We start from the raw sequence: 18,852 nt of genomic DNA, 5'->3' as shown, positions 1-18,852 counted from the left end.
TGATATCACCGCAACGTGATTCGATCACGCTGCGTTTTGACGTTGAGTCAGATGTCTGTCTGTCTATCTGTCTGTCTGTTTATCCGTCTGATTGGGTCTCTGCCTTATTCTCAGGCCAGGCTTTTTGTTTGCTGGCTGCAGGCCTCGCTCCCCGACTGACTGAACAACTACCGGGCCGTGTGTCAGAATCAATGATTGTGACTGACTGTCTGCCCATTTATGGCCACATTTCTGAGTTCCTGCCTTCGCTCTGTGTCGCAGGCCTGTCTCTGTCCCTTAGGATCACAACACACCCACAAGCTTCACGACTGAACGCAGGTTTGGTCAGTCTGTCCTCGCAGGTCCTTCGGAAGCTAATGATTTTGATCTGAATTATTTTTCCTGAGTGACTTGTGAAGATTGGTTCAGTGATTTGTTTGCGAAAGAGAACGGAGGAAATAGTTAGTGTGCAACTCGACATTTCTCTACATCGGAATAGAAAACGTGATTGGATGGATAGAAGAGGTCTGAAAGGATGGCCGATCGGCCGTGGGTGGCACCGAATTCTGCAGTGGCTGCAGTGGTTCATGACCGGGAATGAAAATGATGTAATATACTACCACAAGCTGCCGGTGCAAATCGTTCCATTTCCCAAACTTGACCCACCGAATCAAATGAAGCTCCTGGGAAAGCTACAAGACAACGCCGGTCTATCGGGCATCGTTTGAAGCAACTGGCAGTGTAAAGTAGCATCTACAGCCATGCAAGTACTGCCATGTGCCGCTGCGATCGCCGAGTGGTTGAAGCGTTAAATTCAAGATCAAATGGAGTTTTCCTTCGCAGGTTTGATTTCTGCTCGCTGAATTATTGTTTAAAGATCCGTTCATTGCTCAAATGAATGAACTGGATCTAACTCACTTCATTTATCTCTCTCAGAGCATGAGAGATACTAGAGCGTGGCCGGCGCTTTTAATTCGGTGCCCAATGTACTCTTGCAAAATTCAAATACACAAGAAAGAATCTTGCCCAATCTGCAACTAAAATTCTGCTACTTTGCAGAACCACCCATTTATAAGCGACTTTATTTCGATGAATCTCTCTATCTCTCCTTGTCCTTGTCTCGATGTTGTCCCCTGATGGACTTCTCAGGCTTCCTGGAACGGTAAAGGCTGATCGAACCTGCAACACCAGCAGGGAAAGGTAAAGGAAAAAAAGACTGAGACGGTCGGAAAAGTAAAGGTGCAACCCAGCTGATAAATTCGTAGCTAATGTCTCCACATTTTTGTCTCTTCGCCCTCACAGAGAAAGAAAACAGCAATGTGAGTAAAATATACTGATGGTAGCTTGTATACTCTGACGATGCCGAGACAGATGCCAATGTAGCTTCAGATTAACTAATTCTGAAAAGTATTATTTGAAAAAAACAAGTCGTACATTGTAAACGAATTTAGTAAAGAGAGGCTAATATTGGTGACTGGAAATAGGTAGTGTACAACTTGATATTGCTCTATATAGGAATAGAAAACGAGATTGGGTGGACAGAAGCGGTTGGAAAGGATAGCCGATCGGCTGAAGACGATGGTGAAATTTTAGACAGGCGCGAAGGCTTTCTCTCAAGCGGCTCGTTGATTTCGGGTTGTGATGCTCGCTTTGGGCGTTTTTCTCATGGAATATGCGAGAGGTCCCGGGTTCAAATCCCGGACGAGCCCTGTTATCTCACTGGTTTTTAGTGAAAAGTCACCAATTGGATTCTGACATCTTTGCAGTTGTTCGAATTGAATTATATTTGAGCTCCAGAGGACAAAGTGCAGAAGTTTCCAAGGCGCAACACACACGGAGTAAATAAAATGTCTCAAGATGATGTGGAGATTGAAGCTGAATGTGAATTTACCCCAATTTAGGCGGTCTCATTGATATTAGATGACGGGATCGAGAACCACATATCCAAGTTTGCCGATGACACAAAGATAGACAGAATTCTTAGCAGTTTGGATGGAAGAATGAGATTACAGAGAGATATCACTAGATGAAGTGAATGGGCAAAACTGCGGCAAATGGATTTCAACGTAAGCAAGTTTGAGGCCGTCCACTTTGGACCTCAAAAAGATAGATCAGAAAACATATTAATGAATGTTACTCCAAAAAATTGACCACATGACATTTTGTGTGGATTCGCTTGTTTCTCAAGTCTGCCAAACTTTTAAAAGTTACCAAAATATTGCAATAGGAACCTTATGGCCCGTACGGGGATCGAACCCGCGACCTTGGCGTTATTAGCACCACGCTCTCACCAACTGAGTTAACCGGCCGTGTATACATCTTAGCTTTATGGGCTTACCCGCGTGTTGGGCAGTTTGTGTTTATTTTTACACCATCTGACAGGGTTTTACAACGAATATTGAATAAATCACATCCCTTAAACATTGTTACTTGTTTCTGTATGTACTGTCGAGGATGTAGATCAAAATTAACAAACAAAGAGCACTTTAATGTAACAAATTAAATTCCGATCAATATTATTTTACCAACAATGAACAGCCCATCCATAAAACACTGCCTCGCTATAAAACCTGTGGGCAGGACCCTGAGCTGCTGTGAAAATGATATCACCCCAACGTGATTCGATCATGCTGCGTTTTGACGTTGAGTCAAATGTCTGTCTGTCTATCTGTCTGTCTGTTTATCCGTCTGATTGGGTCTCTGCCTTATTCTCAGGCCAGGCTTCTTGTTTGCTGGCTGCAGGCCTCGCTCCCCGACTGACTGAACAACTACCAGGCTGTGTGTCGGAATCAATGACTGTGACTGACTGTCTGCCCATTTATGGCCCTGAATGGCCACATTTCTGAGTTCCTGCCTTCGCTTTGTGTCGCAGGCCTGTTTCTGTCCCTTAGGATGACAACACACCCACAAGCATCACGACTGAACGCAGGTTTGGTCAGTCTGTCCTCGCAGGTCCTTCGGAAGCTAATGATGTTGAACTGATTTATTTTTCCTGGGTGACTTGTAAAGTTTTGTTCAGTGATATGTTTGCGAAAGAGAACGGAGGTCATAGTTAGTGTGCAACTCGACATTTCTCTTCATCGGATTAGAAAACGTGATTGGATGGATCGAAGAGATCTTAAAGGATAACCGATCGGCTGCGGCTGGTATTTAATTGTGCAGTGGCTGCAGTGGTTTATTACCGGTGGTTTGTTTCCGGTGGCTTGTTCGCTTTAGCGTATGATTATCGCTTTGGACTATTTGACGATTGATTCTGAGCGAGGTCCAGTTTTTCAATGTTGTTTGAAGCTCAAATAAATATGAACCAGATTTAACCAACCGCATTTCTCTCCTTCAAACAGATATTTCAGCAGACGAGTGTCCAATAGTCTCTTACAAGACATTTGAAGGAATCTCTCCCGAGCTCCATGTTAAATTCTTGCTCGTTCGCAGAACTTGATATTTGTTTCTATACTTTAATCTGTCTCTTGACTCTCTGTGTTTTCACCTCATGGACTTCTCAGGCTTTATTAAACGGCCAAGGATGATCGAAGCTGCAGAGAAGTGTAAAGATAGGAAGGCGGAGACGGTAGGAGAAGCAAAGGTGCAACCCAGCTGATGAATTCAGAACTAATGTCCACTAATGTCTCTTCGCCCTCACAGTGAAAAAAATCAGCAATTTGAGTACAGTATACTTTTGGTAGAGCGTATAATCGGCAGATGTTGAGACAGACACCAATCGAACTGTTGTCGTGGCGATGAAAGCGCCCAATGCTAAACACTAGATCACAAGGTAACGCTGAACATTCTTTGCTGTGAACAAGCTGACCAACGCGGCCTTTCCCACTTGTCATTTTCGGGCCAGGCAAGCTGCTCGCACAAAACAGCATTTTCTATTCGAACTACGATCGGGACAAAAGGTGATGTTCAGGCAATGACAGCACCAAGTGCAAGTAGCCATATACACGAAATAGAAAGTGAGGTAATATACTACCACAAGCTGCCGGTGAAAATCATTCAATTTCCCTAAATTGACGCACCGAATCAAATGTAGCTCCTGGGAAAGCTGCAAGACAACGCAGGTCTATCGGGCATCGTTTGAAGCAACTGGCAGTTTAAAGTGGCATCTCCTGCTGCTTCTGTGGGGAGTGTGAGAGAGAGAGACACTGTCTGTATCTGCGTACAGTTTGATTTTGTACAGAACTGCAGAGAGAAACAGCAATTATACCGGGGCTGTGAGATATGGTATCTTATTCATATTTAACTACAAGAATATCCGTAATTAAATGCTGAAAGGAATGGAGAGATCAGAGGCCTGAGAATAAACACAGAGCTGAATGAATCACGAAAGAGTGAAAGAGAAATAAATGGCATCAGTTCCACAGTGTCTGGTGCGGAATGTTGAGAACTCACCGGTGGGCTGGTGGTTCGAATTCGGTGTTTTCACCGCCACGTGGTTCGATTCCCAGTCAGGGAATGAACGTCAGACAAGAATTAAGAACCGATTGAATTAACTGCATGAAGCAAATTAATCGCAGTTCGTCGTTGCATCATTGTTTGAATCAGCATTAATCAACAGGTAGCTTTTTATTTCAGACTGAAGGAGATACTGACATGGTCATCAAGAGACAGTCAAAACTTTAATAAGATTTTTGCTCTTTGCATGTGATGAATTTTTAACATTTTACACATTGTAAGTCATAAAGTAATACAAAAAAATTCAGAAGCCTTTAAACCGAGTAAGAGTCGAACCTATAATGTTTTAAATCTATTAGAAGATGCGTTATTTACTGCACCACTGGCTTAGATTTCAGGAAGTCAGCAGCAGCTCACACTCTCACAGCGCTGCAAGATGTCCAGGTCCCGAGTCAGCCTCGGTCATGAGCACGGGACACCACGAGTCTGAGAGCATCAAAAGGCGCTCACTAAACAATTACCAAAGAGAGGTAAGTTTTTTTTCGGCCTCCGACAGCTTTGCTGGTCGAACAGAACACTTCAAATGAGTCATCTCCCTCCAAAACAGGTATACCGTTTTGGATACTGTTGGCGGAGATGGCTCACCAGGGGAAGGTGGCAGTGGCCAGGTTCATGGCACCGTGGCTGGCTCTGCTGCACAGGAGGGCAGGAAAAAGAGTGGCAGAGCTATAGTGATAGGGGACTCGATTGTAAGGGGAATAGACAGGCGTTTCTGCGGACGCAACCGAGACTCCAGGATGGTATGTTGCCTCCCTGGTGCAAGGGTCAAGGATGTATCGGAGCGGCTGCAGGACATTCTGGAGGGGGAGGGTGAACAGCCAGTTGTCGTGGTGCATATAGGCACCAACGATATAGGTAAAAAACAGGATGAGGTCCTGCAAGCTGAATTTAGGGAGTTAGGAGTTAAACTAAAGAGTAGGACCTCAAAGGTAGTAATCTCAGGATTGCTACCAGTGCCACGGGTTAGTCAGAGTAGGAATGACAGGATAGCTAAGATGAATACGTGGCTTGAGAGATGGTGCAAGAGGGAGGGATTCACATTCCTGGGCCATTGGAACCAGTTCTGGGGGAGGTGGGACCAGTACAAATTGGACGGTCTGCATCTGGGCAGGACTGGAACCAATGTCCTAGGGGGAGTGTTTGCTAGTGCTGTTGGGGAGGGTTTAAACTAATGTGGCAGGGGGATGGGAACCGATGCAGGAAGTCAGTGGGAAATAAAGTGGTGACAGAAACAAAAGGCAGTAAGGGAGAGTGTACAGAACATGACCGGACAGATGGTCTGAGAAAGCAGGGCAAAGACCAAGGGAAGAATAGATTAAACTGCATTTATTTCAATGCAAGAAGTCTGATGGGCAAGGCAGATGAACTCAGGGCATGGATGGGTACATGGGACTGGGATGTTATAGCTATTACTGAAACATGGCTAAGGGAGGGGCAGGACTGGCAGCTCAATGTTCCAGGGTACAGATGCTATAGGAAAGATAGAGCAGGAGGTAAGAGAGGAGGGGGAGTTGCGTTCTTGATTAGGGAGAACATCACGGCAGTAGTGAGAGGGGATATATCCGAGGGTTCGCCCACTGAGTCCATATGGGTAGAACTGAAAAATAAGAAGGGAGAGATCACTTTGATAGGATTGTACTACAGACCCCCAAATAGTCAACGGGAAATTGAGGAGCAAATATGTAAGGAGATTACAGACAGCTGCAAGAAAAATAGGGTGGTAATAGTGGGGGACTTTAACTTTCCCAACATTGACTGGGACAGCCATAGCATTAGGGGCTTGGATGGAGAGAAATTTGTTGAGTGTATTCAGGAGGAATTTCTCATTCAGTATGTGGATGGCCCGACTGGAGAGGGGGCAAAACTTGACCTCCTCTTGGGAAATAAGGAAGGGCAGGTGACAGAAGTGTTAGTGAGGGATCACTTTGGGACCAGTGATCATAATTCCATTAGTTTTAAGATAGCTATGGAGAAGGATAGGTCTGGCCCAAAAGTTAAAATTCTAAATTGGGGAAAGGCCAATTTTGATGGTATTAGACAGGAACTTTCAGAAGTTGATTGGGAGAGTCTGTTGGCAGGCAAAGGGACGTCTGGTAAGTGGGAGGCTTTCAAAAGTGTGTTAACCAGGGTTCAGTGTAAGCACATTCCTTATAAAGTGAAGGGCAAGGCTGGTAGAAGTAGGGAACCTTGGATGACTCGGGAGATTGAGGCACTAGTCAAAAATAAGAAGGAGGCATATGACATGCATAGGCAGCTGGGATCAAGTGGATCCCTTGAAGAGTATAGAGATTGCCGGAGTAGAGTTAAGAGAGAAATCAGGAGGGCAAAAAGGGGATATGAGATTGCTTTGGCAGATCAGGCAAAGGTGAATCCAAAGAGCTTCTACAAATACATAAAGGGCAAAAGGGTAACTAGGGAGAGAGTAGGGCCTCTTAAGGATCAACAAGGTCATCTATGTGCGGAACCACAAGAGATGGGTGAGATCCTGAATGAATATTTCACATCGGTATTTACGGTTGAGAAAGGCATGGATGTTAGGGAACTTGGGGAAACAAATAGTGATGTCTTGAGGAGTGTACATATTACAGAGAGGGAGGTGCTGGAAGTCTTACCGCGCATCAAGGTAGATAAATCTCCGGGACCTGATGAAATGTATCCCAGGACGTTATGGGAGGTTAGGGAGGAAATTGCGGGTCCCCTAGCAGAGATATTTGAATCATCCACCGCTACAGGTGAGGTGCCTGAAGATTGGAGGGTAGCAAATGTTGTGCCTTTGTTTAAGAAGGGCGGCAGGGAAAAGCCTGGGAACTACAGACCAGTGAGCCTGACATCTGTAGTGGGTAAGTTGTTAGAGGGTATTCTGAGGGACAGAATCTACAGGCATTTGGAGAGGCAGGGACTAATTAGGAACAGTCAGCATGGTTTTGTGAGAGGAAAATCATGTCTCACGAATTTGATTGAGTTTTTTGAAGGGGTAACCAAGAAGATAGATGAGGGCTGTGCAGTAGACGTGGTCTACATGGACTTCAGCAAAGCATTTGACAAGGTACCGCATGGTAGGTTGTTACATAAGGTTAAATCTCATGGGATCCAAGGTGAGGTAGCCAATTGGATACAAAATTGGCTTGACGACAGAAGACAGAGGGTGGTTGTCGAGGGTTGTTTTTCAAACTGGATGCCTGTGTCCAGCGGTGTGCCTCAGGGATCGGTGCTGGGTCCGCTGTTATTTGTTATTTATATTCATGATTTGGATGAGAATTTAGGAGGCATGGTTAGTAAGTTTGCAGATGACACCAAGATTGGTGGCATTGTGGACAGTGAAGAAGGTTATCTAGGATTGCAACGGGATCTTGATAAATTGGGCCAGTGGGCCGATGAATGGCAGATGGAGTTTAATTTAGATAAATGTGAGGTGATGCATTTTGGTAGATCGAATCGGGCCAGGACCTACTCCGTTAATGGTAGGGCGTTGGGGAGAGTTATAGAACAAAGAGATCTAGGAGTACAGATTCATAGCTCCTTGAAAGTGGAGTCACAGGTGGATAGGGTGGTGAAGAAGGCATTCAGCATGCTTGGTTTCATTGGTCAGAACATTGAATGCAGGAGTTGGGATGTCTTGTTGAAGTTGTACAGGGCATTGGTGAGGCCACACTTGGAGTACTGTGTACAGTTCTGGTCACCCTATTATAGAAAGGATATTATTAAACTAGAAAGAGTGCAGAAAAGATTTACTAGGATGCTACCGGGACTTGATGGTTTGACTTACAGGGAGAGGTTAGACAGACTGGGACTTTATTCCCTGGAGAGTAGGAGGTTCAGGGGTGATCTTTTCGAAGTCTATAAAATAATGAGGGGCATAGATAAGGTCGATAGTCAAAATCTTTTCCCAAAGGTAGGGGAGTCTATAACGAGGGGGCACAGATTTAAGGTGAGAGGGGAGAGATACAAAAGGATCCAGAGGGGCAATTTTTTCACTCAAAGGGTGGTGAGTGTCTGGAACGAGCTGTCAGAGGCAGTAGTAGAGGCGGGTACAATTTTGTCTTTTAAAAAGCATTTGGACAGTTACATGGGGAAGATGGGTATCGAGGGATATGGGCCAAGTGCAGGCAATTGGGACTAGCTTAGTGTTATAAACTGGGCGACATGGACATGTTGGGCCGAAGGGCCTGTTTCCATGTTGTAACTTCTATGATTCTATGATTCTATGATCGTTGGTTCAATTCCGTCTCACAGGAGCGATCAAGCAGCAATTAGCTTAAGGCCACCCTCGGAAGTTTACAGCTTAAAATTTTGGCGCTGTGGAACAGGACGCCTCTTTTCCTTTCTCAAATCTTAAGGCTTTCTGTGTCTGCTCGAACACGGCTGTTTTGCTGGAGCATTTTCCTCTCCTCACCAGAAGGGAGCGCCTTCGAGCTGCAACACGTCAAACCGCACTCACTTTCATGCAAAAAATCTTTTCCCAGTCAGTCAGACAGACAGACTTTCCCTGCTTCCGAAAGCTCGCGGCGACTGTTTCTTTCCGGTAACCTGGTCTGTCTTCCACAGGCTCGGGCTCTTCTCAGCATCATTCATGATTAGTGTGGTTTTCCGTTCTGCTGTTGTTCACTTGCTGATACTTGATACCGTCGATTGTAGCAAAGTAATTAATGTATTCAGGGAGCTGGCCAACCCAAGGCAAGATTTCTCTGCTGGTCGTGGAGGTGCTTGGAGCCGAGTGCGAAGCAGCTGCTGTGAAGGACAATCCGTTCTTATATTTCTTGCTGGTTTACTTAAAAATAAACCTGCCGTGGTCGGATATCGGGTTGATTTTCTGGAAGGATTAAATCAACAGCTCAGAAAAATCAACCAAAGCCAAAGGAACAAAAAAATCTCGGTAATTGTAAAGGATTAAATGCCGGAATTCAGAATCCAACCCACGCCTCCAGGAGAGGTGGAGACCTAAAAGCAACGCCTGAGACCGGCTCGGCTGTCCAAACTCCGAAACTGTGATTTACTGACCCTGATTTGCCCAATGAGGCGCCAAGAAAGTTTCACGTGGTCCGGTTTTCGGTGGATGCTGTTGGAAGGCAAAAGGATCCCGCATTGGTCAGAAATCAAACCTTTCAGGTGGTGAGCGAGAATTCGCCCCCTGAACCACCAATACTTACATCATCAGTAAATGCATGTGTCCTTTTGGAATCTTATATGAAAGAACATGCAGTCGGACAGAGCTCCTGTGATAACCCAACTCAGTCTGACCGAGAGCCATGCAAGAACTGCCATGTGCCGCTGCGATCGCCGAGTGGTTGAAGCAATAAATTAAAGATCAAATGGAGTTTTCCTTCGCAGGTTCGAATTCTGGTGGCTAAATTATTATTGAAAGATCCGTTCAATGCTCAAATGAATGAACTCGATCTGATTGACCTCATTTATCTCTCTCAGACCATGAGAGATACTCCAGTGTAGCTGGCGTTTTTAATTGGGTGCCCAATGTAAGCTTGCAAAATTCAAATACACAAGAAAGAATCTTGCCCAATCTGCAACTAAAATTCTGCTACTTTGCAGAACCACCCATTTATACTCTACTTTATTTACATGTATCTCTCTATCTCTCCCTGTCTCTTGTCTCTTTGTTTTGTCCGCTGATGGAATTCTCAGGCTTCCTGGAACGGTAAAGGCTGATCGAACCTGCAACACCAGCAGCGAAAGGTAAAGGAAAAAAAGACTGAGACGGTCGGAAAAGTAAAGGTGCAACCCAGCTGATCAATTCGTAGCTAATTTCTCCACATTTTTGTCTCTTCGCCCTCACAGTGAAAGAAAACAGCAATGTGAGTGAAATATACTTATGGTAGCTTGTATACTCTGACGATGCCGAGACAGATGCCAATGTAGCTTCAGATTAACTAATTCTGAAAAGTCTTATTTGATAAAACAAGTCGTACATTGTAAACGAATTTAGTAAAGAGAGGCTAATATTGGTGACTGGAAATAGTTAGTATACTACTTGATATTGCTGTACATAGGAATCGAAAACGAGATTGGATGGACAGGAGCGGTTTGAAAGGATGGCCGATCGGCTGAAGAGGGTGGTGAAATTTTAAACTGGCTGCACGGCCTTGCACCCAGTGGCTCGTTGGTCTTGGGGTATGATTCTCGCTTTGGGCGTTTCATTAATTGAATATGCGATAGGTCCCGGGTTCAAATTCCGGACGATTCCTGTTATATCAATGTTTTTAGTGAAAAGTCACCAATTGGATTCTGACATCTTTGCAGTTGTGAGAATTGAATGATAGTTGATGTCCAGATGATAAAGTGCAGAAGTTTCCAAGGCGCAACACACGCGGAGTAAATAAAATGTCTCAAGATGATGTGGAAATTGAAGCTGATTGTGAATTTACCCCAGTTTGGGCGGTCTCATTGATATTCGATGACGGGATCGAGAACCACATATCCAAGTTTGCTAATGACACAAAGATACACAGAATCGGAAGCAGTGTAGATGGAAGAATGAGATTACAGAGAGAGATTACTGGATTAAGTGAATGGGCAAAACTGTGGCAAATGGATTTCAATGGAAGGACGTGTGAGGCCGTCCACTTTGGACCCAAAAAGTTTAGATCAGAATACTTTCGAAATGGTGAATTACTCGAAACTGTTGAGGTTCAAAGGGACTTAGGGGTCTATGTACATCCATCATTAAAATGTCATGGACAGGTACATAAAATTATCAAAAAGGCTAATGGAATGTTGCCCCTTATATCTAGAGGGCTAGAATACAAGGGGATAAAAGTCATGCTGCAGCTATATGAAGCTTCTGGTTAGACCAAACCTGGAGTACTGTGATCAATTCTGGGCACCGCACCTTTGGAAGGATATATCGGCCTTCGAAAGAGTGAAGCATAGATTTACTAGAATGATACCTGGATTCCAAGCGTTAAATTACGAGGAGAGATTATACAAACTAAGGTTGCATTCCCTGGAATTCAGAAGATTAAGGGATGATTTGATCGAAGTTTCAAGATATTAAGGGGAACTGAAGGGGTAGATAGAGATGAACTATTTCTGCTGGTTGGGAGTCAAGGTTTAGGGAACATCACCTAAAAATTAGAGCCAGGACTTTCAGGAGAAAAGTTAAAAAACACTTCTACACGCAAAGGTTGGTAGAAGTATGGAACACAGTTCTGCAAACGGCAGTTGATGCGAGATCAATTGTAAATTTTAAATCTGAGATTGACAGGTTTTTGCTAACAAAAGGTATTAAGAGATATGGGGCTAAGGTGGGTTTTTGGAGTTAGGTCACAGGTCAGCCATTTTTTTGAATATTCATGGGATGTGGGCGTCTCTGGCAAGGCCAGCATTTATTGTCCATCTCCAATTGCCTTTGAGAAGGTGGTGGTGAGTCGCCATCTTGAGCCGCTGCAGTAAGTGCGGTTAAGGTTCTCACACAATGCTCTTAAATTGGGAATTCCAGGATTTTTACCCAGTGACGATGAAGGAACGGCAATATATTTCCAAGTCGGCATGGTGTGTGACTTGGAGAGGAACGTGCAGGCGGTGTTGTTCCCATGTACATGCTGCCCTTGTCCTTCTAGGTGGTAGAGGTCGTGGGTTTGGGAGGCGCCGTTGAAGAAGCCTTGACGAGTTGCTGCAGTGCATCTGGAGGATGGTATACACTGGAGCAGCGGGGCGACGGTGGTGAAGGTAGTGAATGTTTAGTGTGGTGGATGGGGTGCCAATCAAGCGGGCTGCTTTGTCCTGGATGGTATCGAGCTTCTTGAGTGTTGTTGGAGCTGCATCCATCCAGGCAAGTAGAGAGCATTCCATCACACTTCTGACTTGTGCTTTGTTGATGATGGAAAGGCTTTGGGGAGTGAAGAGGTGATTCACTCGCCGCAGAATACCCAGCCTCTAACCTGCTCTTGTAGCCACAGTACTTATATGGCTGGTCCAGTTAAGTTTCTGATCAATTATGACCCCCAGGATGTTGATGTGAGGGATTGTGCGATGGTAATGCCGTTGAAAGTCAAGGGGAGGTGGTTAGAAAGTCTCTTGCCTGGCACTTGTCTGGCACGAATGTTACTTGCCACTTATCAGCCCAAGCCTGCATTTTATCCAAGTCTTGCTGCATGCGTGCACGGACTGCTTCATTATCTGAGGGGTTGCGAATCAAATTAAACATTAGCAGCAGCGAACACCCCGATTTCTGACCTTATGATGGAGGGAAGGTCATTGAAGAAGCAGCTGAAGATGGTTGGGCCTAGGACACTGTCCTGAGGAACTCCTGCAGCAATGTCCTGGGGCTGAGATGATTGGCCTCCAACAACCACCACCGTCTTCCTTTGTGCTAGGTATGACTCCAGACACTGGAGAGTTTTCTCCTTAATTCGCATTGACTTCAATTTTAATAGGGCTTCTTGATGTCACATGCTGCCATGATGTCAAGGGCAGTCACTCTCACCTCACCTCTGGAATTCAGCTCTTTTGTCCATGTTTGGACCAAGGCTGTCATAAGATCTCGAGCCTGTTTGTCCTGTTGGAACCCAAACTGAGCATCGATTGATAGGTTATTGGTGGGTTCGTGCCGCTTGATAGCACTGTCGACGACACCTTCCATCACTTTGCTGTTGATGGAGAGCAGACTGATGGTGCGGCAATTGGCCAGATTCGATTTGTCCTGCTTTTTGTGGACTGAATGGCGGAACAGGCTCGTTGGGCGAAATGGCCGACTCCTGTTCCCGTGTTCCTCATTGGTGCAGAATGCAAAACGATCCTGCATTGGCCAGGTATCAAACCCGGGTCGCATAATCAGCAGGCGAGAATTCAACACCAATACCACCAATCCTCACTTGGCTATTTGCATCATGTGTCCATTTGGAATCCTGTTTGAAAACACATGCAGTCTGGCAGAGGTCCTGTGACAACCCGACGCAGACTGGCCTGCAGCTGTGCAAGAACTGCTGTGTGCATCTGCGATGGCCCAGTGTTTGAAGAGTTAGACTCATACCCCACTGGAATTTTCTTGCACCGGTTTAAATTCTACTCGGTTAGTTACTGTTCAACGATCTGTTCAATGTCCAAATGAATAAACTGGAACTAATTGACCGCATTTACCTTTTTCAAAGCAGGAGAGGCATTCCACCGTGGCGGCCGCCCATTGTTCTCCAGCAAGATTTCAAGACACGAGAAGGAATATCTCCCAATCAGTATCTTGAATTCTGCTAGTTTGCAGAACGTGGCATTTATACTCTTTGTTTATTTGCATGCATCTCTGTATCTGTCACTGACTCTGTCTCTTGTCTCTCGGTTTCGTTCCCTTATAGAATTCTCAGGCTTCCAGGAATGTGAAAGCTGATCAAACCGGCAACACCAGCAGGCTGAGATGTTAGGAATGGTAAAGTTACAACCCAGCTGATGAATTCATAGCCAATGTCTCCACATTTATGGAGCTTCAGAGCAATTCATTCTGCAATGTGTTTCATTATAATACAAGTCGTACATTCAAAACGAATTTGTTGAAGAGAGGATAATATTGTTGACTTGAAATAATTGGTGTTGAATCTGATCTCGCTGTACATCATATATTGTAGAAGAAAGCGAGAATGGCTGTCCATGGTGTTCTGAAAGGATGGCTGATCGGCTGCGTGGCAGCGAAATTTTACAGTGGCTGCACGGCTCTGTTGCCAGTTGGTCTTTGGATCTGATTCTCGCTCAGGGAGTTTCACTGGTTCAAATCCTGGAGCTCTTATCCACTTTCACTTGATTTCCCACGAAAGCCGAAATAAAGTTTCACTCTCTTCGGTCCTCCATAAATCCTGCTCTCGCAGCCTCTCTCACTCCGGGAGCTGGGGAATAACGGAAAACTGGTGGGTTTGTTGTCCCATCTGGAATGCGGTTTTGAACTGGTGTTTTTCGCCGAGACAGCGCTGCAGGAGCCTTTAATGATCACTCACAAATCAGCTGAACACGGTCGGAATGTGCAAACCATATTGCTTTTCCGAAATAAAGGAGTGACGTTCATTGTGAAAACACGGTAGCAGTCTGGTCTCGCTCATTGCAGAGATATCAATATCTGAATGAACCAGCCCTACGGCAACCATTGAGTCCTCCCTTCGGACCTTGTCTGTGAAGAAGAATTCTGAGTTCCGTACAGCCAATCTCGGATTTTTAAATATTTGTCATGTGCCTGCTATCGGACCGTAGGGTCAATGGTGGAATATCAGCCGTGCTCCGCTGGCAATTTTGACCGTGCATTTTCTTGCAGACTAAACACACATTGGAAACCTGGCGCTGTGAGGCAATGCATCCTGAGGTAAAAGTTATCCTGGGCGGGCTTAAACCAGCAACCTTGCAAATAAAAGCCGAACGCGCTAACCGATTACACCACAGAAACACCATGTGCTTTATACTAAACCATTAATTCACCGCGCGAAAGCTTGAGTTTGCAGCGACCAATACAGCAGCTGTCTACAATCGGTTTACTTTTCTAAAATAAAAGGTGTGCAGCTTGCACGAGTGAAGATCTGTGCTGTATTATTTCTGAGCATCAAACCCACTTTGCCCCATAAATACCTGTATGTTTGAAGGCTCAGCTCTTGGTGGTAGAGAGGATTGGTTTTTTGAGCTGTTATTTGACAAGGCTCCATTTCAGTAATATTCCCGTTACCAGAAAATGAGATGAGATGAAACGAGCAGGTCTAACCTGCCGTTCTGTAACACTACACGGCATCTACAAAGTTGCCTCTTTGCACTTACAGTGAAGCGGACGGCAGTTTTCACCCTTAAACCAGCAAGTTAGGTGACACGGTAAATAGTGTGGATTGGAGCAGAAAGCAGCAAAGGGTCATTGATGATTAAATGAGAGGCTAAAACTGTGACAGATGGAGTCCAATGTGGGGAAGTGTGATATAATCCACTGAGAAACTAAGAAAGATCAGAGTATTTCCTAAATGGAGAGAAGTTAGGAACTGTCGAGGAGCGGAGAAATTCAGGGGTCCAACTCCAGAAATCATTGCGTCACCTGAGTTTTTTACTGATCTTCTGGCTGGCAGCTGGTGTTTACGAGAGAATGGTTTCACTTTTGTGCTGCGGGTTCGATTCTCGGTCAAGGAAATAATTTTAACAAACCAATTATGAACATTACGAATTTAATACACGAAAGCGATGATTCTCTGTGAAAGATGAATAATTGTAATCGTCATTAATGAAACGATAAATTTCTGCTGCAGACCGGTGCAAATACTGACATGGTTAACAAGTGACAGCGAAACTTTGTGCTTTGCATGTTACGAAATTTCATCGGTTCTCATTTCCCAGACAGTAATTTAAGAGTCTGTTTAAAATGTTCAGTGTTTATGACACCAGGACTGTGATAGAGCCGTTGTTAAATTGAACAGGAACAAACAATTGGCGGCGCATTTTCACAGGTGAAGCTCAGCCCTGGAGGGCCATCAGGAGTAACTTCCCAAATAACTTTTCCGCCTGGGATCTAACCGGGGACTTTTCGCATGTCAGGCGAACGTGACGACCGCTAAACTAGGGAAACCTTTGCTCAGTTTATAGCACTGTGTCGCTTCTCCTTGAGACAACATCACTTCTGTCCCACACTAAACGCCGCCAATCCTCTTCCGCTTTCCTTCACAAACATCTCAATGATCAAAACTTCACAAGTTACACAGGAAAAAATCTTCAAAATTTCAAAATCATTAAACTCCAGAAGGAACTAAGATGTTAATTCGTGGGATTTAGGTGTCGCTGGCAAGGCCAGCATTTATTGCCCATCCCTAATTGCCCTTGAGAATGTGGTGATGGGCCGCCTCCTTGAACCGCTGCAGTCGGTGCGGTGAAGGTTCTCCCACAGTGCTGTTAGGAAGGGAGTTCCAGGATTTTGACCCAGCGACGATGAAGGAATGACGTCACCATTCCAAGTCGGGATGGTGTGTGACTTGGAAGTGAACGTGCTCTTCCCATGTGCCTGCAGCCGTTGTCCTTCCAGGTGGTAGAGGTCGCAGGCTTGGGAGGTGCTGTCGAAGAAGCCTTGGCGAGTTGGTGCAGTGCATCTTGTGGATGGTACACACTGCAGCAGATTAAAGTTGCGTTCAGTCAAAGTCGGTGTGTGAATGTTGTGTGTGTATTGTCATCCTGAGAGACAGAGACAGGTTCATAAAAAGGAAGACGGTAAGTCAAAGTCATTCATTCTGACACACGGTCCGGTACTTGGTCATTCAGTCGGGGAGTGAGGCCTGCAGCCAGCAATCAGAAAGTCTGAGAATAAGGCAGAGACGCATTCATACGGATATACAGGTAGACAGCCAGATAGACAGGCAGACAGACAGGCAGAGAAGCAGACCGTGTCCTTTGCCTTTTATCCTGATTTGTCAGTAACAATTTTAAACAGCTTCTGGATCCGTCCCTTCCTTTAATACTGTGCAGCAGCAGTGAAAATAACTTTGTGGATTTGAGGGTTGAGCCGAATCGGAGACCGATCCCCAGTCCCCAGGAGAAATTTCCTAATTCCTGGGCACTTTGTGTTAAGCAGAGGTGAGCAGCAAAAAGTGTTAATAATGGGAATAGTGGGACTGAGATTTGCTTAAACAGCCGGCACCCTGTAAAACAGAGCTCCAAGTATCGGTTTAAATAAAGTCCTGAACTGACAGAGGGGAGGGAAGATGAGGATTGAATTAAATCCCAATTCACTGAATCTAAACAAGGTTTAAATAAGTGAATCTTTCAGGAGTTGGATTCCTGAGCCTGTGTGTGAGCTGAAACTGGATCGGTTCCGTTCAGTAAAAGAGACCGACAGGCGGATCCCAGACAGGGCTCAGGCCGGGACCGGGCAGCGGCTGGATGAGAGAGCGGGGCTCCTGCGCTGTTGCTGCGACTGCTTCCGCCTCTGTGAGTCCCTGCGGCGGCCGGTACTGATTTCCCTCTTATGGATCCGGCTCCAAGCTTTCGTTGTGAACCTCGTGGCGCAACGGTAGCACGTTTGATTATAAATCCAAAAAATGCGTGTTCGAATTACGTTGGGGTTGTCGCATTTTCACCACGCTTCAGTGTCACTCTGTTTTATCGCGGGGCAGTCTTTTTGGGATGGTCCATTCACTGTGTGTAAAATAATATTTATCATAGAATGAACACACCACAGAAGGAGGCCATTCGACCCATCAATTCCTTACCTGCCTTTTGTAAGAGCAATCCCATTGGTCCCATTCCCCGTCCCTTTCCCCGTGGCTCTGCATTTTCCCCTTCAAGTATGTATCAAATTCCTTTTTGAAAGCCACGACTGAATCTGCTTCCATCACCTTTTCAGGCAGCGCATTCCAGATCATAGCTACTCGCTGCGTAAATAAGATTTTCCTCATGTCGCCTTTGGTTCTTTTGCCAATCACCTCAAATCTGTGTCCTCTGATTCTCGACACTTCCGCCAATGGGAACAGCTTCTCTTTATTAACTTTATCTGAACTCTTCATGACTTTGAACACTTCTATCAAATCTCCTCTGAACCTTCTCTGCTCCACGGAGAATAACCGCGGCACAGCGTAAATGCGGTCAATTAGCTCCAATTTATTTATTTGGGCATTAAACAAAACGTGACAGACTGGCAAGGCGTTGTGCGAACGGAACTCACTGTTTGAGTATAATAAATCCAATCGCTGCGTGGGCGCTGGGTTCAAATCCTACCACTGATAGAATTTCTGGCAATGTTCATTTTGACCTGTTCGCAGAAATCCCGATTGCAGTGCGATGGAGCAGAGGATGTGAAAGAAGCTGAAAGTGGAAGTGCAGATATTAATTCCATCACAGTGACTGGACACGTTTCCACAGGCTCGGGCCTCTTACCTTAATATTCTTTCCAGCAGAAGGGGACAGGTGATCAGAGTGACCGGGCTCTCGCGGCGCAATCGGTCAGTGCGCGGTCCTGACATGACAGGACAGGATCAGGAAATACCGAGGTTGTTAATTCGAATCTCACCGAGATCAAACAATCATTTTGCTTGTGAACATTTCGACCGGAGTTAAAGGGACAATTGGTGTGTTCCAAAATGCATCCATTCATTTGTATTGCCACGTGGTTCCTCCGGACTACGCTGTTGTATTAGCAGATGAGATGTTCAGTATTACTTGTTTGTCGGAGGGAGGCTGCGGTTTTGGAGACGCAAACTATGATTTTGATCCATCGACAAATCGTGCGATTGAACTGGAGCTTTAAATCAGCGCCTTCGACCGCTCAGCCAGGATACTTTCCATCCGACACTTCTGGAGCTAGTTTTACAGGAATAGAATTACTACAAGCAAGAATTCTACCCCTCAAGCACCAATGCTGCCACGGCAGCAGGATGCATGTGTCCAGTTAGAAACCTGTCTGAAGGAACATACAGTCTGACAGAGCCGGAAGTCCAGCAGATTGACTTTCGGTCTGAGATGATGTTGAGTCTCCATCTT

At 45.3% G+C, this 18,852-nt stretch overlaps 1 non-coding gene across 1 annotated transcript; it reads right to left on the bottom strand.

Moving 5' to 3' along the window:
• Window positions 1-2,214: 2,214 nt before the first annotated feature.
• On the bottom strand, window positions 2,215-2,288 carry trnai-aau (transfer RNA isoleucine (anticodon AAU)). Its single transcript has one exon. It is a non-coding gene; the product is annotated as a tRNA-Ile (tRNA).
• Between the last annotated feature and the right edge of the window lie 16,564 nt (window positions 2,289-18,852).

This window comes from Heptranchias perlo, unplaced genomic scaffold, assembly GCF_035084215.1.
Source record: "Heptranchias perlo isolate sHepPer1 unplaced genomic scaffold, sHepPer1.hap1 HAP1_SCAFFOLD_73, whole genome shotgun sequence".
NCBI lineage: Eukaryota > Metazoa > Chordata > Chondrichthyes > Hexanchiformes > Hexanchidae > Heptranchias > Heptranchias perlo.
Note: the sequence above shows the minus strand (reverse complement) of the source record. Positions and strands in the feature narration are given on the sequence as shown.